Source organism: Babylonia areolata, chromosome 2, assembly GCF_041734735.1.
Source record: "Babylonia areolata isolate BAREFJ2019XMU chromosome 2, ASM4173473v1, whole genome shotgun sequence".
NCBI lineage: Eukaryota > Metazoa > Mollusca > Gastropoda > Neogastropoda > Buccinidae > Babylonia > Babylonia areolata.
The window spans coordinates 6,781,844-6,801,094 of NC_134877.1; the positions used below are offsets into that span (position 1 = coordinate 6,781,844).

Consider the following 19,251-nt stretch of genomic DNA (forward strand, 5'->3'; position numbering starts at 1 on the left):
GGAGAGAGTTACCACTCTTTACTATTTGTTAAGTTGAAACGGTTTGACTTCGTTTTTTTAAGTGGCATGGAGTTGGATGCTTTTGAAATATCCATCGGGAAAAAAGTGACAGCCCTTCATAAGTGATTACTTCGTCGTGGTAATAGTAGCGATGGTGGTGGTGGTGGTGGCGGTGTGTGTGTGTGTGTGTGTGTGTACTTGAACTTTCGGTAGATACAGCCTGTTAACAGTTTTTGTAAACCAGATATTATGGACTTGAACTTTCGGTAGATACAGTCTGTTAACAGCTTTTTGTAAACCAGATATTATGGAACTGAACGTTTGGTAGATACAGTCTGTTAAAAGCTTTTGTAAACCAGATATCATGGAATTGAACGTTTGGTAGATACAGTCTATTAACAGCTTTTTGTAAACCAGATATTATGGACTTGAACTTTTGGTAGATACAGTCTATTAACAGCTTTTTGTAAACCAGATATTACGGACTTGAACTTTTGGTAGATACAGTCTGTTAACAGCTTTTGTAAACCAGATATTAAGGACTTGAACGTTTGGTAGATACAGTCTATTAACAGCTTTTGTAAACCAGATACCAAGGATTTAAGTTTTGGTAGATGCAGTCTGTTAACCCTATTGTAAACCAGATATCAAGGACATCAACGTTGGGTAGATAGTCTGTTAACAGTTTTTGTAAACCAGGTATCAAGGATTCTAAGGATATTTTGTAGATTTCAAGCCGTATTCTGATGTGGGATATACTTTTCTGATGAGTTCCCATCCTAGCCATATTGTGTTTGTTTTTCCTGCATTCCAGGTTTTACTTCTGTATCATTTGCAAACTGTGAGATTTATGTGTAGTAATTTTTTTTTTCTTTTTAACTATTAAAGTTTTTCTTCTGGCATGTAAAAGAAGCTTGAATTCGAAAACATAAAATAAACAGGTATGGCGATACTGGGGGAAAAAGAAAAAAAACAAGCAAGCCTACAAAGCGCAACTTTTGTAATTTTCAATTTTCATTTGCTGCTGAAGTTGTTTTTTCTTGTCCAAAAGAAAGGTGGCAGAATGATTAAGTGGCTCGTCTGCTAATATAGAGTCCCGTCTCCCAAGTTTAACTTGAAAATCAAACTGAGCGTCTAGTCATTCCGATAGACGATAAACCGAGGCCTCAGTCGTATGCAGCATGCACTTGACGCAGTGAAAAAAGAACCCATGGCAGCGCAGATGTGTTGTCGTCTTACAAAACTGAGTAGAAGAAATCCACTGTGATATATAGATATAGATATATATATATATTTTTTTTTTTTTTTTTTTTTTAAATCACAATCGATTTCTCTGTGTGAAATTCGGGCTGCTCTCCCCAGGGAGAGCGCGTCGCTACACTACAGCGCCACCCTTTTTGTTTTTTCCCCTGCGTGCAGTTTTATTTGTTTTTCCTATTGACGTGGATTTTTCTACAGAATTTTGCCAGGAACAACCCTTTTGTTGCCGTGGGTTCTTTTACGTGCACTAAGTGCGTGCTGCACACGGGACCTCGGTTTATCGTCTCATCCGAATGACTAGCGTCCAGACCACCACTCAAGGTCTAGTGGAGGGGGAGAAAATATCGGCGGTTGAGCCGTGATTCGAACCAGCGCGCTCAGATTCTCTCGCTTCCTAGGCGGACGCGTTACCTCTAGGCCATCACTCCACTATATATATATATATATATATATATATATATATATATATATATATATATATATATATATATATACACACACACACATGCGCTCAAGGCCTGACCAAGCGCGTTGGGTTATGCTGCTGGTCAGGCATCTGTTCAGCACATGTGGTGTAGCTTATATGGATTTGTCCGAACACAGTGACGCCTCCTTGAGAAACTGAAACTGTATAGTTATTCATCTGAGATTGCTCGTCATCATCGCCACAATACCGTACTCTTCAATATCATATTTTGATTACTGCACACCCACACACACACACACACACACACACACACACATATATATACATACATACACACGCACGCACACGCACACACACACACACACTCTCTCTTTCTTTCTCTCTTTCTCCCTTATTTACACTTAATGCAGAGAGAACGTGGCTGCAAGAGTACACAGTTTAATCAACTATAGCTAATATCACCAATGAAAAGCATCATTGACATGATTACTTAAAGTGTAAGCAAAAATACTGAATAAAGAGTAGCTTTTGAACCACACAAGACCAAAACTGATAAGCTCTACGCTATCATAACAATTATTATCATTACGATCAACACGCACATTTCAACACAGTAAAACCAAACACAGAAAATACATCAGAAATTGAAGTGGGGATTTGGGAAGCCCGGTAAAAAAACCCAGTAAAACTAACAATCAAAAATTGAAATGATAAAGAGACGGTGCTTCAGCATTTTGGTTGGTTTACTGAATGATATTACCTCACTGCTTTTCCCAAAAGATTGATTTTTTTTTTTTTTAAGTGATGAAAATTTCCAAGATGAAAAACAACAACGTATAAAGATAGACGGGTTGATTGATTGGTTGATAGATCATTCATGAATAACGAAGCAGATAGATAGATAGGAAGTTAGGTAGGTTGGCAGGTAGGTAGGTAGGTGGGTGGGTGGGTGGATCCCGAAATTTGAGCGGACAGGAAAGATGCTGTGCTGGGTATTCTCATGGCGATCAGACATCCAGAGCTGCCTATGGCCCGCTGTCATTTCCCTTGGAGAGGACGAGCGAGTGCTGACAGAGTGTGTGGGAGGGGCCGGGTGGTCTTGTGGATAAATCACCGGTCTGGGAAGCTAGAGTTCCTGGTTCGAATCACGCAAGGAAAAGGTAGTGGTTGTTTGGGTTTTTTTTCTGCCTCTTTCCTTGGACCTTGAACTGTGGTCAAGGTATAGATCCTTCTACGTGACCACTTACACAGCACGCGCTTCAGGTAATGAGTGACAAATAGGGAGCTGTCCCTTGTATAACTCTGCACTAACGTGCTTTGATAGAAAAGCGAACATGCTGCCAGAGGGTGGGGAAATGGCTGCTACTGCTGCCCGAAGTTATCACTGAGAAAAATGATGTAGTAGTTAAGTAATACAATACAATACAATACAATACAATAGGGAAATCGAAACGAACAAGAAGCAACTGAAAGGGAATCACCAAAAACATGAACAGTTTTACGCAGAGACATAAGCAAATCAAAGTCTACAGAACACGTTGCAGCACAGAACATTTGGAGAAGTATCAACTACTAGTGTTCAGCCTAATATTCAGTAACACCCGGATTATATGTTAAACAATAAGCATTACAAAAAATCCCTTTTCATGTACAACATGACAGGCCATTGCCACACTATCAAGAAAGCAAATATAGTGTAAAATATCACATAAAAGATAACACACGAGAATGATATATAAAACAACTATTGAACAAGCATAATTCAACACACATGTTGTCACAGGTTTGAAAATCACTATAAGAATTGATATGCAATATTGATTTCGCACACTCTTTTTCGCAAATAATAATCAGATGAACTAAACCCTTATTTCTCAATGATAGCTGATAAGATAATTTGCACACAGAATCTAACATTCTGACATTACTGAAAACGTTTTGTACTGCAAAAACGATAGATTGCGATTCGTTTTTATAACGGTCTTTGAAGTTTGAGTCCTAATATCTAGACGGACCTTACAGCAAAATTCTAAAATCTCCACGCCAGTAATAACACCCACAAAATTACGAATTCATCATATGCCTTGAAATAAATTGTTTTCTCAGCGCTCTAGAATAAAGCTAAAATTATCCCAGTTTATGAATCAGAAAACACCAATGATCCATATAATTACATATTAATATCAATACCCCCACTCTTTCCAAACCACAAGAAAAACATAAAAACAAACATACAGGATTCCCAAAGACATGGAGAGCAATGGACTCCTCCACCCAAACTAATATTGTTTTAGAGAAGATCACTCATGTCATACTGCATTAATCAATCATGATGATCCAAGGCTTAGGAATGTCAACAACAACGAATTCTGTGGTGTCTTATCTATAGATTAAAAAAAAAGCATTCAAATAATTTTACCATATCAGAAAACTAACCCTGTACCGTCTCTCCACCAGTGCACTGAATCTTTTTCAGATAACACTGTAATAGAGAATGCATATTCCTCGTTTTTATAAACACTTCTGTGTGTTGTTCCACAAGACTGTGTCATAGGTCATTTGCTTTCCACTTATATGTTTACGATCTCCTCTTCATGTTTAAGACTCATAAACTTTTTTTGCAAATGGCACAACGTTACACACGAGCTACACTTGCATAAGTCATCATATGCTGTCTCTTCAACATAGCTTTAACAACCTGATAGACTGGACTAAATATAACCACATGACAGTCACCTCACAAAACTACATTTATGCTAACAACGACCAGACAAAAAAGACAAACCCTATCACATAAACGTTCCCCCATTAAAAGAGGTAACCAAGCCTTTGATGAAGGGTACTTGGACTAACAACTGACAACAACCTTTTCTTGGACTCATCGTGTAACTAAAATATGCAAACACATTTCTACACAAGAGAGGCAAGGCCTTCAAGACTCACTTGTGATACGCCCTTACTACAACAAATGAATCAAACACCAAAAAATCACATGCAAAAAAGAAGTCATGTGCACCTCCCAACATAAAAATACAGACCACACAAAGTTGTGTTGTGTTTCACATTGTTCATGTATAGTTGTTTTGTTTGTTTGTTTGTTTTGTTGTTGTTGTTTTTTGTTTGTTTTGTTTATTTGTTTGTTTTCTTTCTTTTTTTTCTAGATAAAAGGTCACAAAGGAAAAAACTCATTTCTAACTCAAACTTGCTTTTGTTTAAATGAAAGAGGACATGCGCCTAAGTGTGACCAACACACACACACACACACACACACACACACACACACACACACACACACACACACAGAGAGAGAGAGAGAGAGAGAGAGATAAGAAATAAAGTTAAGTTACATTTTATACATGTATAAATGATAAGATGTAACTAAACTTTTTTATTTTCTATTTAGTAATGCATTGTGAGCTTAATTATACAGAAATGATTAAATACAATGTGAAAAAACTCCATATTGGTATTATCAATGTGCATGCCTGCTTTATTATTACAATTAGTATTAGAAAATATTACATTCACAATACATTTTCATCATATCACATATTTTGTGATAACTCTGATTCAGGAAGACCCAAAATATTTGGATAACTATTTCATAATCTGGACCATTTTTTTTAAACAACTCCTTTTCTAGCATAAACTACAAAGTCATACAAGCATCCTTTTGAGAAGTCAGCCAATACTCAGTTTTATACCCCACTGGGTATGCATATCTGTTAAAGTTGTTGCCTGAAAGTAAATCTACAATGATGTTGATTTCTAACCATGCACTTCCTTTTATGTAATAATGAAGCAGGCATACTTTGCTCAGTTTATCTGTGATGGCATTGTGCGGCTGCATTACATTCTCACACAAAGGCCTGAATAGCTTAACATAACATTTTAACTCATATTTGCTTTTGTTTAGATGAAAGTCAAATTCACATAAGAAATATTGTTCAGTTACATTTCATACATGTATTCATATAAATACATAACGTGTAACTGAACTGTGAGCTTATTGTTCTTCTTGTTGCTGTTTTTGTTGTTGCTTTTGTTTTGTTTTGTTTTTGTTGTTTTGTTGTTGGTTTTTTTGTTGTTGTTGTTTTGTTTTGTTGTTTGTTTGTTGTTTTTTTTTGGGGGGGTTGTTTTGTTGTTTTGTTGTTGTTGTTGTTGGTGGTGGTGGTGGTGGTGGTGTGTGTGTGTGTGTGTGTGTGTGTGTGTGTGAGTGTGGATTATGTGCACACAAATGGAAGTTATTACATGCACACACATGGAAGTTAATTTCAAATAATAAATATAGTTTAGTTACATTTTATATATGTGTTTATATAAATACATAAGATGTAACTGAAAAGTGAGTTTTTATTTTATATATGTTTTTAATACTATCAATTAATGAATCTTAAGCTTAATTGTTCAGAAAAAGTGTATTAAAGTGTGATAAAAAAAAAAAATATATATAGATAACAATGTGTATGCCTGCTTCATGATTTCAATTGGCATTAGAAAGAATGACATACACAATACACTTTCATCATACTACAGTTTTTTGTGATAACCCTGATTCAGTAAGGCCTAACATGATTTGCATATTTACATCCTAATTTAGACTTCTTTTTTTTAATAGTCACTCCTTTTCTAGTGTAAACTTCAAAGTCATACATACACCCATTTGAGAATTCAGCCAATACTCATGCACTTTCATACCCCACTGAGTAGGAATATCTGTTCAAATTGCCTGAAAGTAAATCTGCCATTATGATGATTCCGAACCATACAGTTCCTTCTTATGTAATCATGAAGCAGGCATACTTTGCTCAGTTCATCAGTAATGGTATTTTGTGGTTGCATTACATGCTCACACAAAGGCCTGAATAGCTTGAAATAATGTTTCAAACTCACATCTGCTTTTGTTTAAATGAAAGAAGAGTCAAAATCACATAAAAAAAAATTATAGTTCAGTTACATTTCATACACGAGGTGGTTCAAACCCCAGGAGTAGAGCAACCAACTATGAACAATTAAACAATTTCTTGATCACCATTCAGTACATTTTTTTCAGTTCTTCATCCAGTCCACTTTTGTCAATGCATCGACCCTATGAGACACTGCAAGCGCCAACACCGTAAAACCACTTCTCAGTTTTCACAAACGTGCGCTATAGGTTGTACGAATCAGAGACCCCACTGTGACCAAATCTGACCACAGAAAAAGTAACATTTAACAACTAAGCCAAAGACTGACTTACAATGAAATAAAGGAGTTCCGATGTACGAAATAATGAATGACAGATAATGCTCCAGACTACTACCAATTGTAGAAATGTTTCGTAAATTAGAACCGTAATCAGTCCAAACTAATACTTTCTTCACAGACTTCTCTGTGACTGGGTGGAAACAGTGCATTGTACTCATGTTCTGTAACGGTTGAAGAAGGAGGCACACCAAAGAAGGAAAGAAAAAAAGTAAAAGAGGCAGCCATGCTAGCATGACTCAGCAAACTGCAGGTTTATCTTCTGCGTTTCACAGTACGCCGTTGTATTTTTTCTCTCTTGAAAACCGCGTAAACGTGGCCCGGTTTTTCTTGTAAATTTGATTTTATTTGCTGGTTCATACTGCATTTTCTTATGTTTTTGCAGTGTTTATTAAGCTTTGTCTCAGCACGCTTCATGTTCTTGGTTTTAGAATACAGAATGACGTCTTCTACTTCGGGTCTCTCGTGCGATTTCAGAAGCCCTTTTTTTTTATCTGTCTCTTTGTACCTCCAGTTTTCTCTGTTGGATATGTACTCACCGCTTTATGAAGCTCTTTTTGTGATACCTTTTTGAATATCTGCCTCGATCTGTAAAAGAAGGGAAAAGTAAATCAAAATTTAGACCGCCCACTCCAAAGTAGTTCATCCATTATTGTTTACATGATCAACATGGCAAGAAAGGAACATGACAGAAAAAGAAAAGGTTTGATTGAATCATTCTATTTTTAGTTCGTGAACATGATACTTCTTCTTCTTCTGCGTTCTTGGGCTGCAATTCTCACGTTGACTTATATGTACACGAGTGGGCTTTTACGTGTATGACCGTTTTTACACCGCCATGTAGGCAGCCATACTCCGCTTTTGAGGTTGTGCATGCTGGGAATGTTCTTGTTTCCATAACCCACCGAACGCTGACATGGATTACAGGATCTTTAACATACGCATTTGATCTTCTGCACGAAGGGGGTTCAGGCACTAGCAGGTCTGCACACATGTTGACCTGGGAGATCGGATAAACATTGACGATACGAAAACCAAGGCTTAAGAAAACAAGGACGGCTTCCGTCATGTTTGATCATACTGTGTGTGTGTGTGTGTGTGTGTGTGTGTGTGTGTGTGTGTGTGTGTGTGTGTGTGTGTATAATCTGAATGAAGGAATTTTAAAAACACATACATGTATGATTTCTGCTGTGAGTGAACAAATTCTATAGCTTTATGCATCTATAAATGAAAATACTGTTTTCATTCACAAAAGTTGCTCACTTCATGGCCGAGTTTTCTATTGCCTAATGGGCAATTTCATAGTTTGGGTGTAACATGTAGATATATATATATATATATATATATATATATATATATATATATATATATATATATATATTCAAATGCTATCATGAAATAATAAAAGGTATAAGAGGAGGGGGGAGGGTTTCAAAGATGAAAATTTGAAAAGAAATGGAATATGATTCAAGAAATTTCTGAAATGCACTTCGTGAAAAGGGAAGTCGTTAATGGAACAAGCGACACTACTAGCAATGAATATAAAGACATGTCAAAAATCACCCACTTTCCAAGTGCTACATAACAAAATGAAAAAGAAACGGATAACAATATATTGTATACTTGTGATTTATTGAATGTGCTACTTTCATTTCTGCATAGTTTTGAATTCGTTCAACACGCTAGCTTCATTTCACTTCAGTTCCTATGTATTCCTGTATTGAATAATGCCTGGAATCAAGTCGTCAGTGTCGCTTTCTAAACTCCTGTGTTTTACACTTACATTCGTAATTGTTATCACCAGCCCGACGCCATCCTGCCCACACCCCAAAAAGCGGCAACAACACAACGAAAACGCTGTTACACACACACACACACACACACACACACACACACACACACACGCGGTCTCCGTAGGTAAGTTGGACTGAGCAGTTATGTAACTTGTGTGAAGTATGTTGAGACAGAAAATCTGAACAATCCACATCCTTTTATTCTGTTACTTTGTAAAGATATCTGATGCATCTCGAAAGCACTGTCGCCTCTCAATGAGTTACCATTTCCTTATGCTGAAGGGAAACTGACAGATGGGAACGTGCATTGTGTGGAAGGTGATAGTGGACTCGAGCAGTCAAGTTCACTTTCCAGAGAGAAGATGCCACTCTTTAACCCTTTCACCGCCAAGCTCGCATTTATACACAGACGTGGTAGACGGAGGACCCATGTCATTGAAAGGTGACCATTCACTGGTCTGTTATCCATGAACCTACTGCTCTTAATGTTCGGTGGTAGGATAGGCCATATTTTCTATACATCGCAGGGGGAATCCCCAGCTATATTTAGCCACTGTCTTTTCTGCGTTTATACCACAAGGGAATTTTGTACTCTGAATTGACTGGCGGTGAAAGTGTTAAAGGCTGTCGGTAAGCATTGGCTCTTTGGTTCTGCTCCAGTTCTATCATGGTTTTCTCTCCTTTCGCTCTCTCTTTTTTTTTACACTTTGTTTCTGCTCCGACTCTGTAAGCACTCTGACTACCATGACAACTCTATTTCGTTGTCATCAAGATGTGGTTTAACGGTGAGTTTTAAACTGCAAACACTTTTGATTTCAAACGCGGTTTGAGGAACGCAAGACTGTCTCATCAAAAAACGCATCAGGCAATACATATCTGCTTACGTGAGGAAACTATTATCATTCGTAAATTGATCAAAACAAAAACTAAGGGAAACAGTAACGAAGAACTAGCTCAAGCAAAGAGAGTAGATGGAAATATGCTCCCTTTGTCTCGAGCACAAAATACCAAACCAAACGTGAGGACCAACTCACCCTGCTTGCGCCATTGAAATCGCAGCGAATGAGGGATCTGCGAAGGTTAGGCACCGAGATGTGTATGGACCCGTGGCCTTTGCAATGGTTCCTCCTGTCCGTGTGGGAAACCCAGAGATGACAAATATACGTGAGTGTGTGTGTGTGTTAAAGTCTTCTTTTTTTTTCTTTTTTTTTTCCTCAAGGCCTGACTAAGCGCGTTGGGTTACGCTGCTGGTCAGGCATCTGCTTCGCAGATGTGGTGTTGCGTATATGGATTTGTCCGAACGCAGTGACGCCTCCTTGAGCTACTGAAACTGAAACTGAAACATTGTCAAAATTTTATTTCATAGGGAAACATTGAATAAGCAGCAATTGTTTGGGTGGTGGTGTTTGTTGTTTTTTTTCTTCATTTTTTGTTTGTTTGTTGTTGTTGTTGTTGTTGTTGTGTGTGTGTGTGTGTGTGTGTGTGTGTGTGTGTGTGTGAAATTTGACATGCAGGAAAGTGGAACAAAACTGAGCTTGCAGCCTTTGCATGTTAAATTTGTCCGCCATTTTGAACAATTCGTGCTATTTCTGCCCTTCTTTTCTTTGTCTGCTTGTCTGTCTCTGTACGTCCAAAAATATACAAATCAAAACTTTCCAAAGTGTATAGAAAATGTTCATGCTTGATGTCCCTCACAAGAATGGACTGAACAATTCACAACAGTACACACTGCTTAGCCTTTTACTTGTGTATTATTTATCGCCTCGCTGCAACATGGCTTCTTCCTACCGAACTGCTCAGACTGGTGTCCCACGGGAGCGTGTCAACACAGTCAAGTGCTGCCAATTTATTGTACACCTGTTTATGACTGCATATGTAAAATTCTTCTGTCTACAAATGTAGACCGAAAACATTTTACTATGATTCATTCATTTACTCTTTCTTTCTTTCTTCCTTTCTTCCTTTCTTTCTTTCTTTAAATATGTCTTTTCTTTCTTTCGTCCTTGCTCTGGTTATCTGTTCACATGTACTTTTATACATACCGTTAAATATAGTAAACAGATAGACAAACGAATAAATAGTTAAAGTGTGTGAGAATAAATAAATCCCACCAACCCAGCTAGCTGCAGCACATTGTAGACAATGGCACAACCCTATAAACAACTCATTGTTTTCAGGGTCAGCTTTGATTCATGCATTTATACCAATTACATTACAAAACTAAACGTTAAAAAAAGAAAACACAGGCAAAACACAAACAGGAAATCTTAACAACAATGTAAAGTACATAAAACACATGCACACACAAATAGTAGCACAGCAACACAGTGACCGCAACTTGACGGAACTTTCTAACACAGTGACAGAAGTTGATCAGTCCCTGACAGCTGACTTACCTGACCCGAGATGAAGGCACTGCCTGACCTCCGACCTGAGCTGACCTCACAATCTGACTTCTCAGTCCACCGACAAGGAAGGATAGGACTTGTGCTTGTCGGGTAGTTAAATCCGGTCTTCGCTGGGTAGCTGTGAACAGGGTACGAGGGTGGTGGATTGCACAAGCAGTCTAGTCGCCTTCACTGTCAGCAAGACCTTGTAGGTCCGGGTTGTTAAATAGGGTGCTTGCAACCCCCACCCCTCCATGCCACCCCTTCCTGCCTGTCCCCACCTTCTCACTCCATTGACGTGTGGCGTGAGCGTGCGCGCGCGTGCCCGTGTGTGTGTGTGCGTGTGTGAAATTTGACATGCAGGAAAGTGGAACAAAACTCAGCTTGCAGCCTCTGCATGTTAAATTTGTCCGCCATTTTGAACAATTCGTGCTATTTCTGCCCTTCTTTTCTTTGTCTGCTTGTCTGTCTCTGTACGTCCAAAAATATACAAATCAAAACTTTCCAAAGTGTATAGAAAATGTTCATGCTTGATGTCCCTCACAAGAATGGACTGAACAATTCACAACAGTACACACTGCTTAGCCTTTTACTTGTGTATTATTTATCGCCTCGCTGCAACATGGCTTCTTCCTACCGAACTGCTCAGACTGGTGTCCCACGGGAGCGTGTCAACACAGTCAAGTGCTGCCAATTTATTGTGCACCTGTTTATGACTGCATATGTAAAATTCTTTTGTCCACAAATGTAGACCGAAAACATTTTTACTATGATTCATTCATTTACTTTTTCTTTCTTCCTTTCTGTCTTTCTTTCTTTCTTTAAATATGTCTTTTCTTTCTTTCGTCCTTGCTCTGGTTATCTATTCACATGTACTTCTATACATACAGTTAAATATAGTAAACAGATAGACAAACGAATAAATAGTTAAAGTGTGTGAGAATAAATAAATCCCACCAACCCAGCTAGCTGCAGCACATTGTAGACAATGGCACAACCCTATAAACAACTCATTGTTTTCAGGGTCAGCTTTGATTCATGCATTTATACCAATTACATTACAAAACTAAACGTTAAAAAAAGAAAACACAGGCAAAACACAAACAGGAAATCTTAACAACAATGTAAAGTACATAAAACACATGCACACACAAATAGTAGCAGAGCAACACAGGGTGCTTGCAACCCCCACCCCTCCGTGCCACCCCTTCCTGCCTGTCCCCACCTTCTCACTCCATTGACGTGTGGCGCGAGCGTGCGCGCGCATGCCCGTGTGTGTGTGTGTGTGTGTGTGTGTGTGAAATTTGACATGCAGGAAAGTGGAACAAAACTCAGTTTGCAGCCTCTGCACGTTAAATTTGTCCGCCATTTTGAACAATTCGTGCTATTTCTGCCCTTCCTTTCTTTGTCTGCTTGTCTGTCTCTGTACGTCCAAAAATATACAAATCAAAACTTTCCAAAGTGTATAGAAAATGTTCATGCTTGATGTCCCTCACAAGAATGGACTGAACAATTCACAACAATACACACTGCTTAGCAGACACAGACAAAATACAAACAGGAAATCTTAACAACAATGTAAAGTACATAAAACACATGCACACACAAATAGTAGCAGAGCAACACAGTGACCGCAACTTGACGGAACTTTCTAACACAGTGACAGAAGTTGATCAGTCCCTGACAGCTGACTTACCTGACCAGAGATGAAGGCACTGCCTGACCTCCGACCTGAGCTGACCTCACAATCTGACTTCTCAGTCCACCGACAAGGAAGGATGGGACTTGTGCTTGTCGGGTAGTTAAATCCGGTCTTCGCTGGGTAGCTGTGAACAGGGTACGAGGGTGGTGGATTGCGCAAGCAGTCTAGTTGCCTTCACTGTCAGCAAGACCTTGTAGGTCCGGGTTGTTAAACAGGTTGCTTGTAACCCCCACCCCTCCGTGCCACCCCTTCCTGCCTGTCCCCACCTTCTCACTCCACTGACGTGTGGCGTGAGCATGCGCGCGCGTGCCCGTGTGTGTGTGTGTGTGTGTGTGTGTGTGTGCGTGAAATTTGACATGCAGGAAATTGGAACAAAACTCAGCTTGCGGCCTCTGCATGTTGAATTTGGGAGCATGTCGATACTCCCCTGTGTCAATACTCCCCGTGTCGATACTACCCCGTACATACACACACGTGTGTGTGTGTGTTGTTGTTTTCTTCTTCAGTTTAGCGTCTTTTAGCCATAAGTGTTATTTGACAAAGATAGGGGGGGAAATACAGCTACTGGTAAGGGAAAAGTAACTTCATGTGTGTGTGTGTGTGTGTGTGTGTGTGTGTGTGTGTGTGTGTGTGTGTGTGTTGGATAATTATAATTGGTTAAATTTTGATTAAAAAATGATATTACAATAAAACATCCTTAGAACGAAATGCTAATGATTAAGCGAACTTGACTAATCAACAAAGATTTGAATCGGCATGATTAAGCATTAATTAGCAATATAACGTAATGCGATTAGCAACATATAAACAGGTAAAAAAGATATTAATTAATTGTATGATTTATTTAAGGCATATGATTTTGAGGGGTGGGGTTATGTGTCAGTGTTTGCATCAGTGGATTGTTCATGTTTTCGATTCTTTTTATTGATTGTTTTCACACACACACACACACACACAGAGAGAGAGAGAGAGAGAGAGAGAGAGAGAGAGAGAGAGAGAGAGAGAGTTTTGCAGCTGTAAGGTTTAGCACGGATAATTCATGTTACATAATTTGTAATACATAACGTGAAATAAAGAAGGCAATTAATCAGTTGTATGTAGCAATTACCACTCGTTGCATTTTAAAAAAAGTTTTTGTTCCGTTTTTTATTGATTATTTTCACACACACACACACACACACACACACACACACACGGCGCGTGCGCGTACACTGACATTGTTGGACCTCGATATATTATTACCAACCAGTAAAGTTTACCCCCCAAACCCCTCCCCCTCGGCCCCCCAATCTTTGGCCTAGCCGCCGCACTATGCTTTGATCCCGCTGCCTGAAACAAACTTCCAACCTTTTATGGGTCACTTTTATGGCCTTTTTATGGCCCCATCTTGGAGCGCCCCACCCCAGATGCAGATGTGAAGGGGCCGACGAAGAGACGTTACACATAAGACAAAGACTCACATTCAAGAACACACACACACGCACACGCACACACACACATGTACACATGAACGCACACACACGGACCATCTGACGCCTCCCCTCCCACCCTCATACATACCCATCGCCCACATACACACCCACCACCCACATACACACATACATATTCACATACATAATTCAAATGCACGTGCTAGCACAGACACACACACACACACACACACACACACACACACACACACACACACACACACACATCGATACAGTGAGCACAGCAGACACAAAAGTTGTGAGAGTAGGTGAACAAGGTGAACAGCAAGACTCGAGGCGAAGTCCGAGCTAATAACGCTAATAACAGAATAACACCCACTGTCCAACAGCCGGTTCCTGTCCCTGGCCACATACACTAACTCACACAGTAATATACAAGAGAGAGAGACAGAGAGAGACAGAGAGCTGAATACTGAAAATTTTAATATCTAATGTCACTGGCTGTACTAGATGACATGGGGGTACAAATCAGAATAATAATGGTGAAAATAATGAAACACAAAATCGGACAGGGGAAAAAACAAAACAATAGAAAACGAGAGAGACAGAGACAGAGAGACAGAGAGAGAGAATCTGACAGAGGAGGGGAGAGAGACAGAGATACCGAAATGAGAGAGAGAGAGAGACGGGGAGAGAGAATCTGAGAGACAGAGGGACAGAGAGAGAGTCTGAGAGACAGAGAGAGAGAATCTGAGACAGAGAGACAGAGAGATAGAGAGAGAGAGAACAAACGAACGAACGAATCTTTTTAATGAGGGAAGTGGAATAAGCATGCATATACTTTTTTACATCCAGCCTTCAGAACAAAGAGAAATGAAATCAAATTGTTCACAAGATAACAAAAAGTTTTAGAAAAACATACGTGACATTCAAATACACTCAACTGCACAGTAAGCATTTACAAGTTCATAATCATGATACCTGCATTCATGGCAATAATGTATGTGAATAAAGTAATGAGAGAGAGTGAGAGAGAGTGAGTGAGAGATAAAGAGAGAGAATGAAGGAAGGAATAAATGAATGAATGAAGAAAGGAAGAAAATTTATTTCCGATAACATTAGAGTAAACAAACAATTGCTTCCTCCAGCCCTCGAAAGGGAAACATGTCTAAAGAAAAGGTATGAAGAAGACCCCAAGAAATGAGTAAATGAGAGAGAGAGAGAGAGAGAGAGAGAGAGAGAGAGAGAGAGAACACTGAACACTGAACACTGAAATGTATAATGTCATTAGTTGAAAAGCTCTGGTGACATAGTAGGTACAAATAAAAACAAAATAGTGCAAGCAGATGAAATGGAACAGAAAAAAAAAACCCCAAAAAACAAAACCAGAACTGAAACAACATAAACTAATAAGAGATTTGCGACACTTTGGCACATTGTCATTAACTTAAAAGTAAATGTGACAGGAGGTAATTTGCCTTTTTTTCAGTCGTTCGTCTCCAAGGTTTGGACAGTACACATAAAACAAAATACAGATAAATCATATAAAAAATATTTACGCATGTAACATCGATACACATCATATCAATACGAACACATCAATTAATTACAATGTCGACATTGACCATCCAAATGTAGCCCTTCCTTTTTTTGTGTGTATGCTTTTTTTCTCATAGAACCCAAACTAATTTTTAATTGACTAATGAGTATTTGGACCGATGATGGACGTTTTCCGTATATTTATTGCCTCAGATTCATATTTTGCTAGTGAAAGTATCATGTCTTCATTTTCTATCATAGTATGCCGAACAAATCTTTTCTCTGCGCTGGAACTGTATTGAAAATGGTGCAGTTTTTTCGTAATTCATCGCATCTTTTGCTGTTAAATATGAAATGATTTTCATCTTCTGGGCTTTCGCCACACACTGGGCAAGGAGATGTTGCTACGTCTGAATCGAACCATCTTCTGTTGGCATTCAGTCCAAGTGTACTCAATCTGAGCTTCGCAAAGCAGATTTTATGCCATTTATTTGCTATAATTGATTAAATGAATAAAACCATTTATACCTATCATTGCTCTCTATTTCTCCGTGCCAATTGTGTTTGTAACATGCCAGAAGTCTATTTTTAAATTCCGATACGCGTGAAGCCGCTCTCGTGCCCTGCTCCTTGGCTCATCCAAACAAGACTGAATCCACGTTCCGTTAGTGTTTTCTTGATGTGGAATACCCAGTTCTGTTTGCCCTTCTCCTCTTGCAGTAGCAGCATCTCGTATGCTTGTCTACACAATCGTGATGTTGGCAGTCTTGTTAGTTTGAGCAAATATTTTATGCATTTTACAATTGATCTAATATGCAATGGGTACCTGCCGGTTTCGCCATACATTATGGTGTTTGATGAGTGTAATGGGACACCAAAAAAGCGCTTCGTTGCAAATGTATGTACCTTTTCCATTTGGTTATTAGGCATGAGCCCCCATATTTCCGCTCCATAGTTCAAGTCTAGTTCAATTTGTGTGTCGAAAACGGTTTCCAAAAAAGCTGTGCGTCAGTCGAAGGCAGTCTCTTGAGTGATTTTATAATTTGGATTACACCTTTTTTCCCCTTTTTTATTTGCTTCATCCCACGCAGACGTCAAACTCAATTTTGTTGTGAATAACACTCCCAAGTATTTATATGTTTTGGTTACTTTTATTTCCCTGTCACCATAGCACCATTTTTCACGAGTCGAAAGATGACCTCCATTGCGGAAAACTATATTGGTCTTATCGAGATTTACTGTTAGTTGTAGTCTGTCTGTTTCTTGCTTAAGGGCATTTGATTGATCTTGTGTCAAGACAAGAGAACAACATCATCAGCAAATAGCATTAAGAACAATTCTGTTGCGCCAGGTATCATTTGTATTCCACTGATGTCTACCCTTCTCTGCCGGATAACTCCACTGTCAATTCATTGATGAAAAAGGAAAACAGCTGTGGACTTAACCCCTCTTCTACACTGAAAAAAGTCAGAATAAATATCTTTGTCACGAACACATACAAGTACAGAATCATAGATGCTTTTCACCGTGCCAGCCATGTAAAACTTCCCATGTACCCCGCTCTTTCTTTGAGTACTCCACAGGATGTTTCTGTTCACAGGGAGAGAGAGACAGAGAGCGTTCCCCCGTATATGCACTGAGTCATGATGACGGCTGGAGAGCGTCCAAGTCCGTGTAATACGGCCAGTGTAACTCAGTACAACTGCAATACAAGGCAGCAGCGAGCCCATACAATAGCGGGCCCCAACACACGTCGCGCACTGCTGTTGAACTCTGAAGGCGGACAGTTGTGAGAAGAGAACACATGACACATTGATCATTCCACAACACATGTTTGATCAAGCAGAAAACATATTATCAGTCACAACTGTATAATTACATTTGCTTGTTTTTGGATCTTTTCGAGAGGGATTAACGAGCCGGTGGAGAATCGACACGGGGGAGTATCGACACGGTGGAGTATCGGGGTGACCCCGTTGAATTTGTCCGCCATTTTGAACAATTCCTGCTGTTTCTGCCCTTCTTTTCTTTCTCTGTTTGTCTGTCTATCTTTGTACGTCCATAAATATACGAATCAAAACTTTACAAAGATTAGAAAATGTTCATTTTTTATGTCCCTCACAAGACTGAGCATAACAAACCACAACAATACACACTGCTTTGCCTTTTACTTGTGTATTATTTATCGCGTCGCTGCAACATGGCTTCTCCCTACCGAACTGCTCAGACTGGTGTCCCACGGGAGCGTGTCAACACAGTATAGTACCACCAATTTATTGTGCACCTGTTTATGACTGCATATGTAAAATTCTTCTGTCCACATGACCAAAAAGACGCGATGAAAAACTTTCATTTTTACTATGATTCATCTTACTATTTCTTTCTTTCTTTGTTCCTTTCTTTCTTGTAAATATATCTTTTATTTCTTTCGTCCTTGCTCTGGTTATTAACATGTGCTTTTATACATACAGTTAAATATAGTAAACAGACACACAAACGAATAAATAGTTAAAGTGTGTGAGAATAAATAAATCCCACCAACCCAGCACACAGTAGACAACGGCACAACCCTATAAACAACTCATTGTTTTCAGGGTCAGCTTTGATTGACTTCTCTATCCACCGACAAAGAAGGATAGGACTCACACTTGTCGGGTAGTCAAAGCCTGTCTTCGTTGGGTAGCTGTGAACAGGGTAGAGAGTGGTGGATTGCACATACAGTCTTGCTACTGCAGCCGCCTTCAGTGTCTGACACGTTGTACGTCCGGGTTGTTTGCTCTCTCCGGACAAAGGAATGCGTGACTACATAAAATGTATTCGGTTTCAGACGACGGAATAGAAAAGCATGTTCTAGAAAATGTACACGTGATTTTGTGATTAGCCAAGCAGAGTGCGCTATTCTGGGTCACTTCGCAATCGAATGTCATGTGTGGCCCGTCTCGCACACACGCTGACGCAAAGCGGGCTCTTTTCAAAATGTTGTGGAGCGAACAAGGCAGCGACGGCAACGTTTTAGGGTTGCCAAAGTACTTGAAATGCTACAAACTGAAGGGTCGGGCATAGAAGAGGTGGATGATGACGAAGAAGAAAGTGAATTTAATGCAGAAAGCGAGCATGGGTATGGTGATTCGGGTGAAAAATTGGCAGTATTTTCTACATATGGCAAAACTGTAAAAATAAGATGAGAAATTTGATTTTATATATATATATATATATATATATATATATATATATATATATATATATGTGTGTGTGTGTGTGTGTGTGTGTGTGTGTGTGTGTGTGTGTGTGAGTGTAATAGCTCAACAGTAATAAGCCACTTCTGAAAGTTTTGTTTTCTTAATCTGTATTTTGTATTTTTTGTAATTTTTTTTCAAAACCCTTACAAATGGGCCATCTGTGGGGAAAAGCAAGGCCGGAGAAAACTTGTCGTCCCGATTGAGTTAAACAGGAAGCTTGCAACCTCTCT

The 19,251-nt window shown here is 39.2% G+C and overlaps 1 protein-coding gene and 1 long non-coding RNA gene across 5 annotated transcripts in view; one reads left to right on the forward strand and one right to left on the reverse strand.

The window, feature by feature from the left end:
• The window catches only part of LOC143297090 (uncharacterized), a 70,482-nt gene that overhangs the window by 40,218 nt on the left and 11,013 nt on the right, over positions 1-19,251 (forward strand). The window lies entirely within an intron of this gene.
• Positions 2,112-18,672, reverse strand: LOC143297074 (uncharacterized). 3 transcript variants are annotated; one of them, XR_013057215.1, is made up of 5 exons: positions 18,429-18,626; positions 12,808-12,937; positions 11,121-11,250; positions 9,759-9,852; positions 2,112-7,519 (listed from the first exon to the last, which is right to left on the reverse strand). It is a non-coding gene; the product is annotated as an uncharacterized LOC143297074 (long non-coding RNA). The 3 variants fall into 3 exon arrangements; XR_013057216.1 differs by lacking the exon at positions 18,429-18,626 and adding an exon at positions 18,325-18,428; XR_013057214.1 differs by lacking the exon at positions 12,808-12,937 and having other exon boundaries at positions 18,429-18,672.